Here is a 15,095-nt window from a genome sequence, read left to right on the forward strand (position 1 = left end):
GGTGAGCATCCCCTAGTTCCTCCAGGATTTGATCCTTGCTGATACTCTTCATGACACTTAGAAACCAGACAGTCTTGGATCCCAGGCGTGTGTTTTCCCTATGATAACACTCCGCTTCCCACAACCCAACGTCTACGGTTGGACTGGTCCGTCAATGTTTAGTGAGTATATAACGTACTACGCAGTGTGTATTAGATGTAGGGATGCTGCATGTATGCAATGTGGAGATTTTAGCCTCTGTTCCTGTCAGCTTTTATCACGACTTAGCTTTGCGGATGAGTGCTTCCTCCTTGAAAAATGCTTTTCTTTTGGATTTTATGACATTTCTCTCTGTAGCTATCCCTTTTCTAAATCTTTTTGTTGATTTTTATCTCCACAGTCATTAACTTGGGTGTTTCTTAAAGCTGCACCTTCTTCATCCCCCCTCTTCCTCTGGATGCACCACCACCTACACAGTTCAGTGACAATCTTCACTCTGATAATCCCCGAAACCATACCTTTGAGCTCCAGACCATGCCACCTGCTGGACCTCTCCAAGTGAATGCCCCCAGGGTACCGGTTACTTAGGAAAAAGCAAACCTATGCAGCCCACCCTCTTCTCAGTGTTCCATCCCGTCTTCTGTATGATTCCCCGGACGTCCCGTCATTTATACAAGCCAGAGGGCAAGGAGTCGCCCTTTGTGTTGTCCTCTCTCTGCTCTCCTCCAGATGCAACTCATGTGCGTCGGTGACCAACCTTGCTGCTAATCAGTTCTTACATCGGCCTCCTCTGATTTCCATTGCACAGCCCAGGCCACAGCCAGCCCTCGCTAAGATGGCTGCTCCCACGGCCTAGTTTACTTCTTCCTTGTCATACTGTCCTCTTCCCTTGCTCCGTTTCAAATCACTAACTGGACAATCTTTCAAAAAACACAGAATGCATTTCTCTTCTCAGGGACAATGACTTTACATCACTCTTAGAGATCTTTCCAGCATCCCATCGCTGAGATTCAGAAATGCTATCTTTTTTTTTTTTTTTTTTTTTAAAGATTTATTTTATATATGTGAGAACACTGTCACTGTCTTCAGACACACCAGAAGAGGGCATCGGATCCCATTATAGATGGTTGAGACCCACCACGTGGTTTCTGGGAATTGAACTCAGGACCTCTGGCAGAGCAGTCACTGCTCTTTGCTGCTGAGTCACCTCTCTTTAACAAACTTAATTCACTTTATTTTTCTTGTACAAAACCCCTTCCTTATGTGGTAGTCACAGCTGGGTCCTCTGGTGTGGGTTTTCACAAGATGATCAGGGAATTCCTGATAAAGAGACTTGGTGAACACAGTCTCTTTCCAGAGATTGGGGGTCAGGTAGCTGTAGGTCTTGGAGATGTCATCAAAGGTGGTTTTAGCAAAGTTGCCCAGGGTGGCAGTGTAGCCCCTGGCTGAAGAGTAGCAGTTGTCTATACTGGCCGTCATCAGTAGCTTCTCTAGTACAGGACCAGAGACAATGCCAGTGGCTCTGGGGGCAGGGATGAGACACACTGACACAGAGCTACAGAGGCCCATTGCTTTGCATGAAACAGTGTGGGGATTGTCAACTTGTTCCCTCAGTAGCCTTTCTGTTTAAGGACAATAGGAAGTTTGGCCAAGATGATGGCCCCTCAGATGATGGTGTCAACCTCCTTGGAGCACTTAATACCAAGGCCAGCGTGACCACTGTAGTCCGCAGTATGGACAAGAGACTTGAACCTAGTCCACCGGCCAGCCTGAGTCTGCTTCTGTACTGGCATGATCTTTAGGGATACCCCAGGGGAAAGTCAATAATCTCAGATTCCTTAATGGGCAGGGAGAACAGGTGGATCTCCTCCAAGGATTTGGGCTTCATGTCCTTAACCAGGCAACCCAGCTTGGTGATGGGGATCCACTCCTTGTCTTCAGCTTTACCTCCACGAGCTCTGTGGCCTCGACCAGGACCATGGCACCTAAGACCACTAAAACTCCTAATCCTGAGGCCCTGGGTCCTCTGGGCTCTCTCGCTGAACCCGTGGTATTTTTCTGAAGGAGGAAGAGGAAAAGGAAGAGGAGGAGAAAGAAAGGGAGGAGAAAAAGGATGAGGAGGAGGTGAGGGGGAGGAGGAGGAGGAAGAAGGAAGGAAGAAAAGGAGAAGGAGGAGGAGGAGGGAGGGCAAGAGGAGGAGGAAGAGCTTCCCCGGGTGGGTCCTGAGTATAACCTGAAGGCAGGGGGATCCGACACAGAGGATATTAAGCAGCACAAGGGTCTATTTTCTAAGAACCTTGAAAATGGTTCCAAAGGAACGAACTCCAGCAAAGCAATAGCCTCCTTGCTAGGTCTATTTCCTCCATCTCCCCTCCCCCATTCCTAGGGCAGGTGGCCTGTCATCTGTGATCTCATTGCTCCTCCTCTGTGTCCTCTTGGCGATGGTTTAGAAGACATTAAAAATAGAGACCCAAGACAGAGACTTTCTGAGTCTTCAGAGCCTAGCAGTCAGTACCTCGCTCGAATAGAGTGACTTAAAACAAACAAACAAACAAACAAACAAACAAACAACAACAACAAAAGAACCCAAAGCAAAACAGAACAAAACGTAGAATGAGTGATTGTGTGTCAGCAGCATTTCTTTAGCACCTGCTGTGTTAAGTACATTAAGAGACAAAGAGGGGGTCTGGGATTAAGCTCAGTGGTAGAGCGCTTGCCTAGCAAGCGCAAGGCCCTGGGTTCAGTCCTCAGCTCTGGAAAAAAAGAAAAAAAAAAGAGAGAGAGACAGGGAGGTGTTAGGGGTGAGTCTTCCCTTTACAGAAAGCACAGATCTCTGGCCAATGGACATCTTCACTAGATAGTAGCAAGTGCAGCCAACTCTGTAGGAATTCATCCAGAAGTGGGAACTGGATAGGCTGTCCACATGCACGAGTCTATATTCTAATCCTTTCTTTTTAACTTATTACAAGCCCATAAACTGAAATTCAACTCATTTTTTAAAATGTGCAAAATATAGTTTAAAGAATCGCAGTGTTCATACTCTCGTATTATCCGATTCAGGTTATTTTGATGCTATGAATTCATACAAATCAAATGTTCCGGAATTGCAGACTCCTCTGCTCAGTCTGAGTGCTCCAGTGCTGATTCTGGGCAACATAAGTAGCCTTCTGTTTCTAAGCCTAGGAGGTATGTGATTGAAAGAATGATTTAATTACACATCTGGGGGGGGGGGACATAGCACCACGTTCTGTGTGATTATTCATGGAGCGAACACAGCCTCCTCGAGAAAGCCGTGGAGATTGTGAATAAAATTACCATAAGAATTTTGTGATGGTGCTTTTCCGAATGTCACCAGCCACTCCGCAGGGAGAGATCAGCCAGAGTTCCCTCCCCTGTAGCTGCAGTCCACGGCACTGGACTGCATTGTGTGTCTGGAATCACGTGACACTCACTCACCTGTCCGAACTGTTTATGGTAATCCTCAGGAATGTGAAGCCTATATGTGCAAGCTCAGATCCCGTGGGTCAGCCCACAGCAGCAGCTGCAGCTGCAGCAGGCAGTCCTCAAGTTTTGTCCAACCTTGCAGCAGCAGACACAGGCTCCAACTTCCATGCACTGGGCAGTGGGTCTCGGGACTGGGCCCCCTGGGTCACGTGTCAGTCTTTAAGCCGAGGGCCGTGCACGTACGCTTGACGCCAAAGTTAGGTGCTGTTTGCTTTTGCTTTTGTCTGGTTACAGGGTCATTATTAGCAAAAAGGGAGCTCTGATGTCAGCGTGGTCTTTGTGGATTTCCTAAGCCAGTGTTTATGAAAGAGATGCTATAAATGGTGTGGCATCCGGTTCAGCTGGATTATACAATAATGATTTCTTCTTCTTTTTTCATTTCCAATGCTATGGCAATTTGATGTCCTCTAAGGGACATCAAAAAGTGTGTGACTGGAGACATTACTGTGGAGGAAGTTGCTTTTTCTCTCTTTCCCCCCCTCTAGGAAACAGTGGAGAGGGCATGTGTGCCCTAACACCGCGCCTCCAGTCAACTTGGAGAACCGTATTATTTTCAGAGTCTGTCCCGGAACCACAAACTGTGGTTTAAATGTCTCTGGTCCTTCTTTGAGGCTCAGCGCCCGGAGTCAATGTTTGTGGTTCTGAGCTGTGTGGAGCTCTGAGAGACCTGCTCAGGAGAGCAGAGGCTCCTGTTGCCTTCGATTTCCCATCTGTAAAGCAGAAATCTGAGAACGGGGCCCTATGTGCGATCTAGGGCAGCAGAGTTCCTGCGAGCTCTTTGAAGGCAGGTGCTGTAAGCTTGAGAGATCAAAGCTTCCGGAGATGAAACGGTGGTCAGAGGTCTTCTGAGAGCTGACAACATTCACTGCAATCGATTCTCCCCTCTTCCCTCCAGGTCTCTGTTGGTTTAAGACTTGAGTAGCCGGAGGAGAGGTGCTAGAATGTAATGGAACATCTCCTGCCTCCATCAGAGTGGGGAGAGAGGAAAGGAAAAAGGTAAGGAAGGAGGAGATCTCCAGGGAGGGGAGGGAAGTGTTGGGATGATCTAAGAGCTAGGAGGAAGGAGGCTCCTAATGGGATGAACTCCTCTGTTTGTAAGACACATCAGGCTCCTTGTAGTCTTTTCAGGCCTAGCTTCTCTCAGCCAAAGCTGTGCTATCTTCTCTTCATTTGGACTAGCAAAGACCTCTCTTGTATAGGGGCTGGTGGTGAGTCAGACCTCCTGATCCTTGGTGATCAGCCTGCCCCAACACACACTGTTCTTCTCCATTAGTTGCATCCTCTGCTGAGCTCTTTAAGAACAAAAGGGGGGTTGTGGATTTAGCTCAGTGGTAGAGCGATTGCCTAGCAAGCACAAGGCCCTGGGTTCGGTCCCCAGCTCCGAAAAAGAAGAAGAAGAAGAAGAAAAAAAAAAAGAACAAAAGGCAGCTGGGCTCTACCAGTCTTCACACTATTCCTCTGTGAGTCCCATGCACCTAGCACAGAACTGACCTATAGGGAAGACAGAGCTTAAGACGGGGTCCCGTGTTGAGCCCAAGTGGGTGTCTGTGCTCCAGGATTGCAAGGCCCTTCTTTTTAAACAACGACAATGTTGATGAGGAGGATGGCGACGACGACAATAGCAACAGCAACAATTTCACATCATGCAGCTCAGTCCCACTCCTCTCCCCCTCCCTTCATACCCACCCTCCATCCTTGCAATTTTTCTCCCCAGTAGAGAAATAAATCTCGTTGTGGAAGCTACATGTAGGGCATCACAGTGTATCCCACAGGTTACTACACTTTCATTGTTTACAAATACTCATTTCAATGAGTTGTGGGTCTGGTGCAAGGCCTCTGGCGTCTGCTACTCTATTGATATTGGCACCTCACTGGGGGTTCTCTCAGATATCCTGTTGTTGCCCTGTGTCAGGCAATCCTATAGTTTTTGATCTATAGGACCTGCCCTTTCGTGCACTCCAGCAGTGCGTTGTCGGGGTAGATGTTGGGGTTGGCCATGGATCCAGGCCTGAGAGGTATGTGAGCTGGCAAACCTGCCTGTTCTCCCACTCTCATTCCCTTGGGCCAGTTCTCCAGGAACAAAACACTCCTGACTCCACCAGGGCCAGCTCTCTCCTTCTGCCCGGGCAAGGTGCAGGGCCCGCTCTCCCGAGTGTTATAGCCAGTGAGGGAATGTTAGGCTATGTTCAGCCATCTAGCGTCCATCTATCTGATTTCTCAGTGGTTCCTTGCACATTGCAGAGCCTCCTCTGTGCTTTAGGTGCTTTGTGCAAGGATAGCATTGTTGCCAGGGTGCAGCCTGTATAGCTGGAGAGGTAGAGGGGTGGATGCCTGTGGCCCAGTGCTGAGACTGGGGGGAGGGTTGGGAGGCTGCTGGCGTGGTGTAGCAAGAACTGCAGGAAGGAGCAGACTTTGATGGTGCATTAAATGGGCCTTCAGGGAAGAGGGAGGGTGGGTTTTGAGAGAAGGAGCAGGAACTCCGGAAGTAAATGCATATCTGCATTTGGGTAAAAGCAGACAGCTGTTTAGAGGAAGGAGAAAAGCAGAGAGCATTCAAGGGAGGGGCTGAGGCTTGGATTGGAGTTCAGGTGGTCCGACGAGTGAATAGGAACTTATTCCATGAGCACTGGGGAACAACTGATGGGAGCCCTTCTAACTTTGACTTGAGTCATCCACCCTGCATCTCTGTATTACATCTAGATTCTCCCTCCAGTTGGGCATGATGACACACGCCTTTAATCACAGCACTTGGGAGTCAGAGGCAGGTGATCTCTATGAATTCAAGGTCAGGCTGACCTACACAGCAAATTGCAGCCAGCCAGAGCTACACGGTATGATGCTGTCTCAAAAAATTTTCTCTTAGGTGTGGAAAGAAAGTCTAGTTGCAGTTTGAAGGGCACACCCCTCCACACACTATGGAAAAAATCCATCCACCGAGGCCTTCTGGGTTCTGCTGTTTTGTGTGCTGCAGTTAAGTGTCTAAATATAGCCATGGAGAGTCTAGAGTCTAGGATGGCCTCCTTCTTCCTATGTGGTCAAGGATAACCTTGAACTTTTGATGTTCCTTTCTTCACCTTTCCTGTGCTGGGATTAAAGATGGCTACCACCACAACTACTGGTTCATGCATTGTGGGGACTGAGGCCAGGGCTCTATGGATGCTCTGTGGATTAACACTACCACCTTAGCTACAGCCTCAGCCCAATACAGTCTTCTTAAAGTGTGTGTGTGTGTGTGTAGGGGGGTACTGACATGAGGGTCTTCAGCACACTAGGCAAGCAGTGTTTCACTGACCTATATCACTAGTGCACTTGGATTTTTTAGAACCAATGAGGCAGGTTTCACCATGTTGGCCAAGCTGGCCTTAAACTTACTCTGTAGCCCAGATAGGGCTTGGCATTTTCATCCTCCTGTCTCTACCTGGGATTGCAAGCCTGCCTCACCAGACCCGGCTTTTATAATGAATCCTTCAGTTCGTGTACTCGAGGGGTTCATCATGACACTGTGTTGAGCACGCATGCTTGCTCTGTAGTCATGAGTCATCGGCATGAGTCATCTTCTCTTGTCCCTGTTGCCCATTGGTCTCCTTATTTCACCCAGCTGCCTTTCTACCTTCACGTTTTAGTTTAGATTTCATGGATTCCTTTAAATCTAGATTCCCCACATGACAGCAAGCATGGAGTATCTGACTTTCTTTCGCCATCACCCCTTCATGTTCTCCTTCTCCCACCAATTTTAGATCCTCTTTCCTTTCCATGTGGCTCCCCTCTACTCTCAACATATGTGTGCGTCTATGATATGTGTGTGTGCATATAGTATATACCATATGTAAATAGATATATGCACACATACCTTTAAATCTAAATGGCACATGTGAGAGAAAGGGTCGAGTCTCTCCCTCCAAATCAAACATAATTTTCATAAACGACTCAGCCATCATCTTGCCGACTGCTCACTCATGCAAATTCCAAGCATCCAAATGTTCGCAGCAGCTCATTCGCTGCCACTGAAAACTGGAAGAAGCCCAGGTGTGTTTCAATGGCGGACCAAGCAAGCACACAGCATCCGATGGAATGTTACTCAGCACTAGAGGGACATGAGCTAAGCTTTGCTGACATACCACAAGGGCATTTAACTGCTACGTGCTTATTGCTTGGCCAAAGAAACCAGTCTCAAAAGGTACGTAGTGTTTGACTCCAAACACTCTGGCATTTTGGGAAGGGCAGAAGGTTAGTGGACGACCAATGTTTGGAGAGTAAAAGGTAAGTACGTGGAGTGAAACGTGGGCATTTAGAGTTGTAAAATTGGCGAATCTAAAAAGTTATACGACACAAAAAAAATGGAATAAGAATGAAAATAGGAGCTTTAGTAAATAAATGGATCTAATGTCGAGTCTGTAATTAAACGAATGTACCACATAATGCAATAAGTTAACAATAGAAAAAAGAAAACACAAAAACTTAAAAAATATCTTCACATGTTGATGGGGTGTGTGGGAACTTTATGAAAATTACTTGTTATTTTTCTATATAGGTAGAACCATGAGTTAAGGACTCTGTTGTTTTTGACAGATGTAAGGTGCAGGGCACAGACTATGCTGTACTGAATGCCAGCCAGGCCCACAGAGCTCTGGGTGGGACCTGGGCCAGTTTCAGAGCCTCCATATAGGGCTGGAGAGGTGACTCAGCTGCCAAGATCGCTCACTCTCACCGGGATCTGAAGTTGGTTCCCCGCACCTGCACCTCATGGCTCCTGTCACCTGTCATTGCAGCCTTAGGAGACATCTCTTCCGGCCTCCGAATGCCTGGCACACATTTGTGCCTGCACACACAGACGCACACTCACCAAAACACACCCTATATGAAGCTCTTGCTGTTTGTTTCCCCACCACATTTCTGTCTTTACAACCAGAATGCTGAAGGTCTCAATATTAGTAGAATATAATTCCTTTGCTGTACAAAATATCTAAGAGTACTTTACGCACTGGGTGTATTTTTGCAACAGGAGGGAGAATCTCTTCTAAGAAGCAGATTGGAATCCCTGCGGGATGGGCTCTGCTGTTGGTCTCTGCAACTCTTTCTAATCCTGGGTTTATCAATCCGTCCACGCTGAGCACAAAGCACACTTTATAAAAGGCTCTGTTTTAGTCAGTCTTCGATTGCTGTGAGGAGACACTATGATCAACCACCACAGCAACTCTTATAAAGAAAAACGTTTAACTGGGACTGACTTACAGTTTCAGAAGTTTGGTCTATTATTGTCATGTGGGAAGCATGGGGGCATACAGGCAGACGTGAGAGTTCTATATCTGTATTGGCAGGCAACAGGGAGAGAGAGAGGAGGAAGAGGAGGAGGAGGAGGGAGGGGAGGGGGAGAGAGAGAGAGAGAGAGAGAGAGAGAGAGAGAGAGAGAGAGAGAGAGAGATTTGGAACACCATAGCCCACACCCAGTGACACACTTCCTCCAACGAGGCCACACCTCCTAATCCCTGTCAAGTATCACTACTCCAAACGTTTAATCTATGAGCCTATGGGGGCCATTCCTATTCAAACCACTTAGCTTCTGAAACCCAGGTCTTGGGGGGATCTCAGTAAGTGGCTCAGCAATTGAGCTCTTGCTTCCCTTTTTGATTTGGAGCTTGCTGAAGTCGGAAGGGCTCGCTCACCTTACCAGTCAGGAACCATGTAGAGAAAGTTGGAAAATGCTTTTGCTTTTAAGGACGAAGCGGAATTTGGTAATTGAGGTTATTTTGCCCAGGCATCTAACAATAGCTTCTGTGGCCAGTTGTGAACCACTGATAGCCCAGATAAGGCTTGGACCAGAAACACGGACCTGTCATCAAGGGATGCTTACTACATGATTTTATACGTGAGACATCCTTCGTGTGGCCAGTGAGGTTCAGGGACGGCAAGAAACCACAGTCCCTAAGATGAGAACGGCGTGGTAGTTCTTCTGCTGGGGGCAATTTTCTTAGTGGGGTCCTGGCACGGGCTCCCTCTTCATGGTGACTCCTTTCCTACAGTTGGCATTAGGATGGGTGGAGCTGTAGGAACTAACGCTCCCTGAGTTCTTCCTGACCAAGCAGAGGTATTGTAATTTGGAACTCTCAGTTGTCTTTTTTCAGACACATCTGTCATTACGTCCTCACACCTAGTTAAACATGTTTAAGGAGCAGATATTTACATTTTGGATGAATCGATGCGGGCTCTTGAGGAAAGGCCCTTTTGTGATTATTTGAGTCTTGAGTCAGCTGGCTGCTTCCTTTCTGCCCCTGTGCCCTCCCCTGTAAAGTGACACATTTCTTAGAAAGAATGACTGACAGACGGGCTCTGGGATTCAGACTTAAATATTGGGCAGGCATGTTCTCAAAAATGAGAACCCTCAGTGTGACCCTTCAAGGGAAACAATGACAGTGTTTATGGTGCGTGATAAGATTTGTGCCTTTATGTGAGAGTTTGAATTTTGGAAAGTTTGCCTCAGCGCCACCGTGAGCCTGGCAGCTTCACAATGCTTCAAGGCATTGCTGGCGGGAGCCACAGTGATGGGAATAGCTGTAGTTTTTTGACATTGTATAATGGAAGTGTCAGCACTTCAAAGATTTGCTGGGATTGACCAAAAGACCAGTACATGGTGTGACAAAATTCAAATTGCACAAAAGACTAACGGAATTTGATGTAATAGTTTTAGATTCCTCGTTGCAGCTAAGCCTTAAGAACCACCAATTGTTGAGGTTTGGCCATCTCAAATGCTACTAAAATCCGCCTGCCTTTTTCCTTACATGTCTTTGGGAGATAGAATTTTCTTGGGGCACTTAGACCAAAGTGCATTTGTTAATGAATTTAATAAGCACATTGATTTGAGAGTCTCTTTCTCTCTCTTTCTCTCTCTTTCTCCCTACTTAATTAGACTTGGGGATCCATCCTATATGCAGCCACCAAACTCAGTCACTGTTGCTGATGCCAAGAAGTGCTTGCTGACAAGAGTCTGATATGGGTGTCTCCTGAGAGGCTCTGCCAGAGTCTTACTGATACAGATGAGGATGCTTGCAGCTAACCATCAGATTGAGCATGAGGACCCCAATGGAGGAGTTAGAGAAAGGACTGAAGGAGCAGAAGGGGTTTGCAACTCCAGAGGAAGAACAACAATACCAGCCAACCAGATCCTCCAGAGCTCCCAGGGACTAAAACACCAACTAAAGTGTACACTTGGAGGGACCCATGACTCCAGCTGCATATGTAGCATAGGATGGCATTATCCAGCATTAATAAGAGGGAAAGCCCTTGGTCCTGTGAAGTCTTGATTCCCCGGTGTAGGGGAATGCCAGGGTGGTGAGGTGGGAATGAGTGGGCAAGAGTAGGAGCATCCTTATAGAAGCAGAGGGAGGGGGATGGGTGGGGGGAAACCAGGAAAGGGGATAACATTTGAAATATAAATACACAAAATATCCAATAAAAAAAGAAGTGGAAAAAAAAAACAAAACAAAATAGGATCACAAAGCAGAATACAGTGTCATTTTTCCACTGGTTCTCTTGTTTGGATAAATACATTTTTTATAAAGATAACATTATTTTATTACATAATATGTATTAGTAATTTTTAAAGAATTCATAGATATTAAAGAAAGAATTATTACCTTTAGTTGGTTATATGGTAAATAGGTACACATGTCATCCACATAAGTAGAGATCTTAGGGGGTCCTTGAATTTGCTAAGAGTACGTCATAGGCTTCTAAGAGGAGTTGGCGAAGAGTCAGGAACGAAGCCACACGAACTGCTGTCTTTCTGCTGAGCCAGTTTTCACTGATGACACCTTCAGAGTCTAACTGGCTTACACTTTCCCGAGGCTATGGTAGCTGCACTGCATGCAGAAGGTCCTCTGTAAGCATGAACAGATCTTACGTGCTCTTCAGCAGTGTTATGGCATGATCCATGTGGCAAGAGTGGACTCTAAGTACACAAGTGTGGTTCACCAGCTTAGCAGATGTGCTTTTTATAGATAGATAGACAGATAAACAGATAGGCAGATAGACAAATAAATAATTTGTGGGGACTGTCTTAGCCGGTGTATCCACCAACCCCACATACCTTCCCTTCAACTCCTCTTCGACCTTCCACCAACACATACCCCTTCCAACAACAAATTTTTCTCCTTCCTCTTCCTCCTTCTTCCTCTTCCTCCTTCTTCCTCTTCCTCCTTCTTCTTGCTTGATTTGGTTTGCTTGATCTGGTTATTTTATAAGTTATATATTTCTTAAAATTTATTTTTCTTGGATATATTATGTATTTAAATTTCAAATGCTATCTCCCTTTCCCTCATCCCATCCCCCACCTCCCCCTGCTTCTGTGAGGATGCTCTCATTTCCACTCACCCACTCCAACATCAACGCCCTGGCATTACCCTGCATTGGTGAAACAAACCTTCACAGGCCCAAGGACATTTCCTCCTACTGATGTTGGACAACACCATCCTCTGCCATATAAGTGACTGGAGTCACGAGTCCCTCCATATCTATTCATTGGTTGGTGTTTTAGTCCCTGGGAGCTCTGGTGGGTTCTGGTTAGTTGATATTGTTGTTCTTCCTATGAGGTTGCAAACCTCTTCAGCTCCTTCAGTCTTTTCTCTAACTCCTTCATTGGGGTCCCCTTGTTCAATTCAATGGTTAGCTGCAACCATCCTCATCTATACCAGTAGAGCTCTGGCAGAGCCTCTTGGGAGAAAACCATATCTGACTCCTGTCAGCAAGCACTTCTTGACATCAGCAACAGTGACTGGGTTTGGTGGCTGCCTATGGGATGGATCCCCAGGTGGGGCAGTCTCTGGATGACCTTTTCTTCAGTCCCTGCTCCACTCTTTGTTCCTGTATTTCCTCCTGTGAGTATTTTGTTCTCCTTTCTAAGAAGGAGGACACATCCACATTTTGGTCTTTCTTCTTCTTGAGCTTCACATAATCTGTGAATTTTTTTCTTAGGTATTCCCAGGTTTGGGGCTAAGATCCTCTTATCAGTGAATGCATACCATGTGTGTTCTTTTGAGACTGGGTTACCTCACTCAGGATGATTTTTTTTTCTAGTTCCATCCATTTGCCTAAGAATTTCATGTAGCCACTTTTTAATAGCTGAGTAGTATTCCATTGTGTAGATGTACCACCTTTTCTGTATCCATTCCTCTGTTGAAGGACATCTGGGTTCTTTCTAGCTTCTGGCTATTATAAATAAGGCTGCTATGAACATAGTAGGGCATGTGTCCTTGTTATATGTTATAGCATCTTTTGGGTATATGTCCAGGAGTGGTATAGCTGGGTCCTCCAGTACTACAATGTCCAATTTTTTGAGGAACTGCCAGACTGATTTCCAGAGTGGTTGTACTAGCTTGGAATCCCACCAACAATGGAGGAACGTTCCTATTTCTCCACATCCTCACCAGCATCTACTGTCACATGAGTATTTGATCTTAGCCATTGAGGAGGTATTTCTGGGTTGTTTTGATTTCATTTGCATTTCCTTGATAACTAAGGATGTTGAACATTTCTTTAGGTGCTTCTTAGCCATTCGGTATTCTTTAGTTGAGAATTCTTTGTTTAGTTCTGTACCGCATTTTTAAATAGGATTATTTGGCTCTTTGGAGTCTAATTTCTTGAGTTCTTTGAATATATAGATATTAGCCCTCTATCAAATGTAGGATTGGTAAAGACCTAATCCTTACCCAATCTGTTGGTTGTTGTTTTCTCCTATTGACAGTGTCCTTTGCCTTACAAAAGCCTTGCAGTTTTATGAGATCCCATTTGTTGATTCTTGATCTTAGAGCATAAGCCATTGGTGTTCTGTTCAGGAAAATTTCCCCTGTGCCCATGTGTTCAAGGCTCTTCCCCACTTTCTCTTCTGTTAGTTTCAGTGTATCTGGTTTTAGATGGAGGTCCTTCCTGCACTTGGACTTGAGCTTTGTACAAGAAGATAAGAATGGATCGATCTGCATTCTTCTATAAGCTGACCCCCAGATGAACCAGCACCATTGGTTGAAAATGCTGTTTTCTTTCCTTGGGATAGTTTTAGCTCCTCTGTCAAAGATCGAGTGACCACAGGTATGTGGGTTCATTTCTGCGTCTTCAATTCTATTCCATTAATCTACCTGCCTGTCTCTGTACCAATCCCATGAAGTTTTTATCATGATTGCTCTGTAATACAGCTTGAGGGATAGTGATTCCCCCAGAAGTTCTTTTATTGTTGAGAATAGTTTTTGATATCTTCGGTTTTTTGTTATTCCAAATGCATTTGCAAATTGCTCTTTCTAACTCTATGAAGAATTGAGTTAGATTTTTGATGGGGATTGTGTTGAATCTGTAGATTGTTTTTGGCAAGATAGCCATTTTAACTATATTAATCCTGTCAATCCATGAGCATGGGAGATCTTTTCATCTTCTGAGATCTTCGATTTCTTTCTTAAGAGACTTGAAGTTCTTGTCATACAGATTTCTCACTTGCTTCTCTTTCCTTTAGGTTAGGGAAGTTTTCTTCTATAATTTTGTTGAAGATATTTACTGGTCCTTTAAGTTGGGCATCTTCATTCTCTTCTATACTTTTTATTTTAGGTTTGGTCTTCTCATTGTGTCCTGGACTTCCTGGTTGTTTTGGGTTGGGGCTTTTTGCTTTTTGCATTTTCTTTGACTACTGTGTCAATGTTTTCTATGTAATCTTCTGCCCCTGAGATTCTGTCTTCTATCTCTTGTCTTCTGTTGGCGATGCTTGCACCTATGACTCCTTATCTCTTTCCTAGGTTTCCTATCTCCCGGGTTGTCACCCTTTGTGATTTTTTTTTTATTGTTCCTATTTCCATTTTTAGATCCTGGATGGTTTTGTTCAATTCCTTCACCTGTTTGGTTGTGTTTCCTGTAATTCTTTAAGGATTTTTGTGTTTTTATGTTTAAGGGATTCTACTTGTTTACCTGTGTTGCCCTATATTTCTTTAAGGGAGTTATTTATGTCCTTCTTAAAGTCCTCCATCATCATCATGAGATGTGATTTTTAATATAAATCTTGCTTTTCTGTTACGTTTGGGTATCCAGTATTTGCTGTGGTGGAAGAACTGGGCTCTGATGGTGCCAAGTAATCTTGGTGTCTGTTGCTTAGTTTCTTGAGCTTGCCTCTCACCATCTGGATATCTCTGATGTTAGTTGGTTTTGCTGTCTCTCACTGGAGCTTGTCCCTCCTGTGGGCCTATGAGCCTGTGAGCCTGTGATCTTAGGAGTGAGAGCGCTCCTGCCAGACCAGCTCTCTGCAGGCAGGTGTTGTGTCTGAGGGCTGTGGAACAACCCCAGCTCTGGGTGCCTACCTGAAGCACAAGTTACCTTTATTTTATGTGTGTGGATGTTTTGCCTGCATGTGTAGTGCCAGTGTAGGCCAGAAGAGGGCATTAGATCCCCTGGAACTGGGAATTATGGATGACAGCTGCCTTGTAAGTGCTGGGATCTGCACCTGCCTGGGCCCTCTGGAAGAATAGTCAATGCTCTTATCTGCTGAGCCATCTCTCTGGTCCCTCACTACCATCCCACCTCATTGTAAAAAGGAAGACCTGTGGGTGGAGAGTTAGCTCAGTGTGTAAAGTGCTTATCTTCCAAAT

The 15,095-nt window shown here is 45.5% G+C and overlaps 1 pseudogene; it reads right to left on the reverse strand.

Annotated features, from left to right (window-relative positions):
• Nucleotides 1–1,206: 1,206 nt before the first annotated feature.
• Nucleotides 1,207–15,095, reverse strand: part of LOC116913159 — a 17,857-nt pseudogene continuing 3,968 nt past the window's right edge.

Source organism: Rattus rattus, chromosome 12 (assembly GCF_011064425.1).
Source record: "Rattus rattus isolate New Zealand chromosome 12, Rrattus_CSIRO_v1, whole genome shotgun sequence".
Lineage (NCBI taxonomy): Eukaryota > Metazoa > Chordata > Mammalia > Rodentia > Muridae > Rattus > Rattus rattus.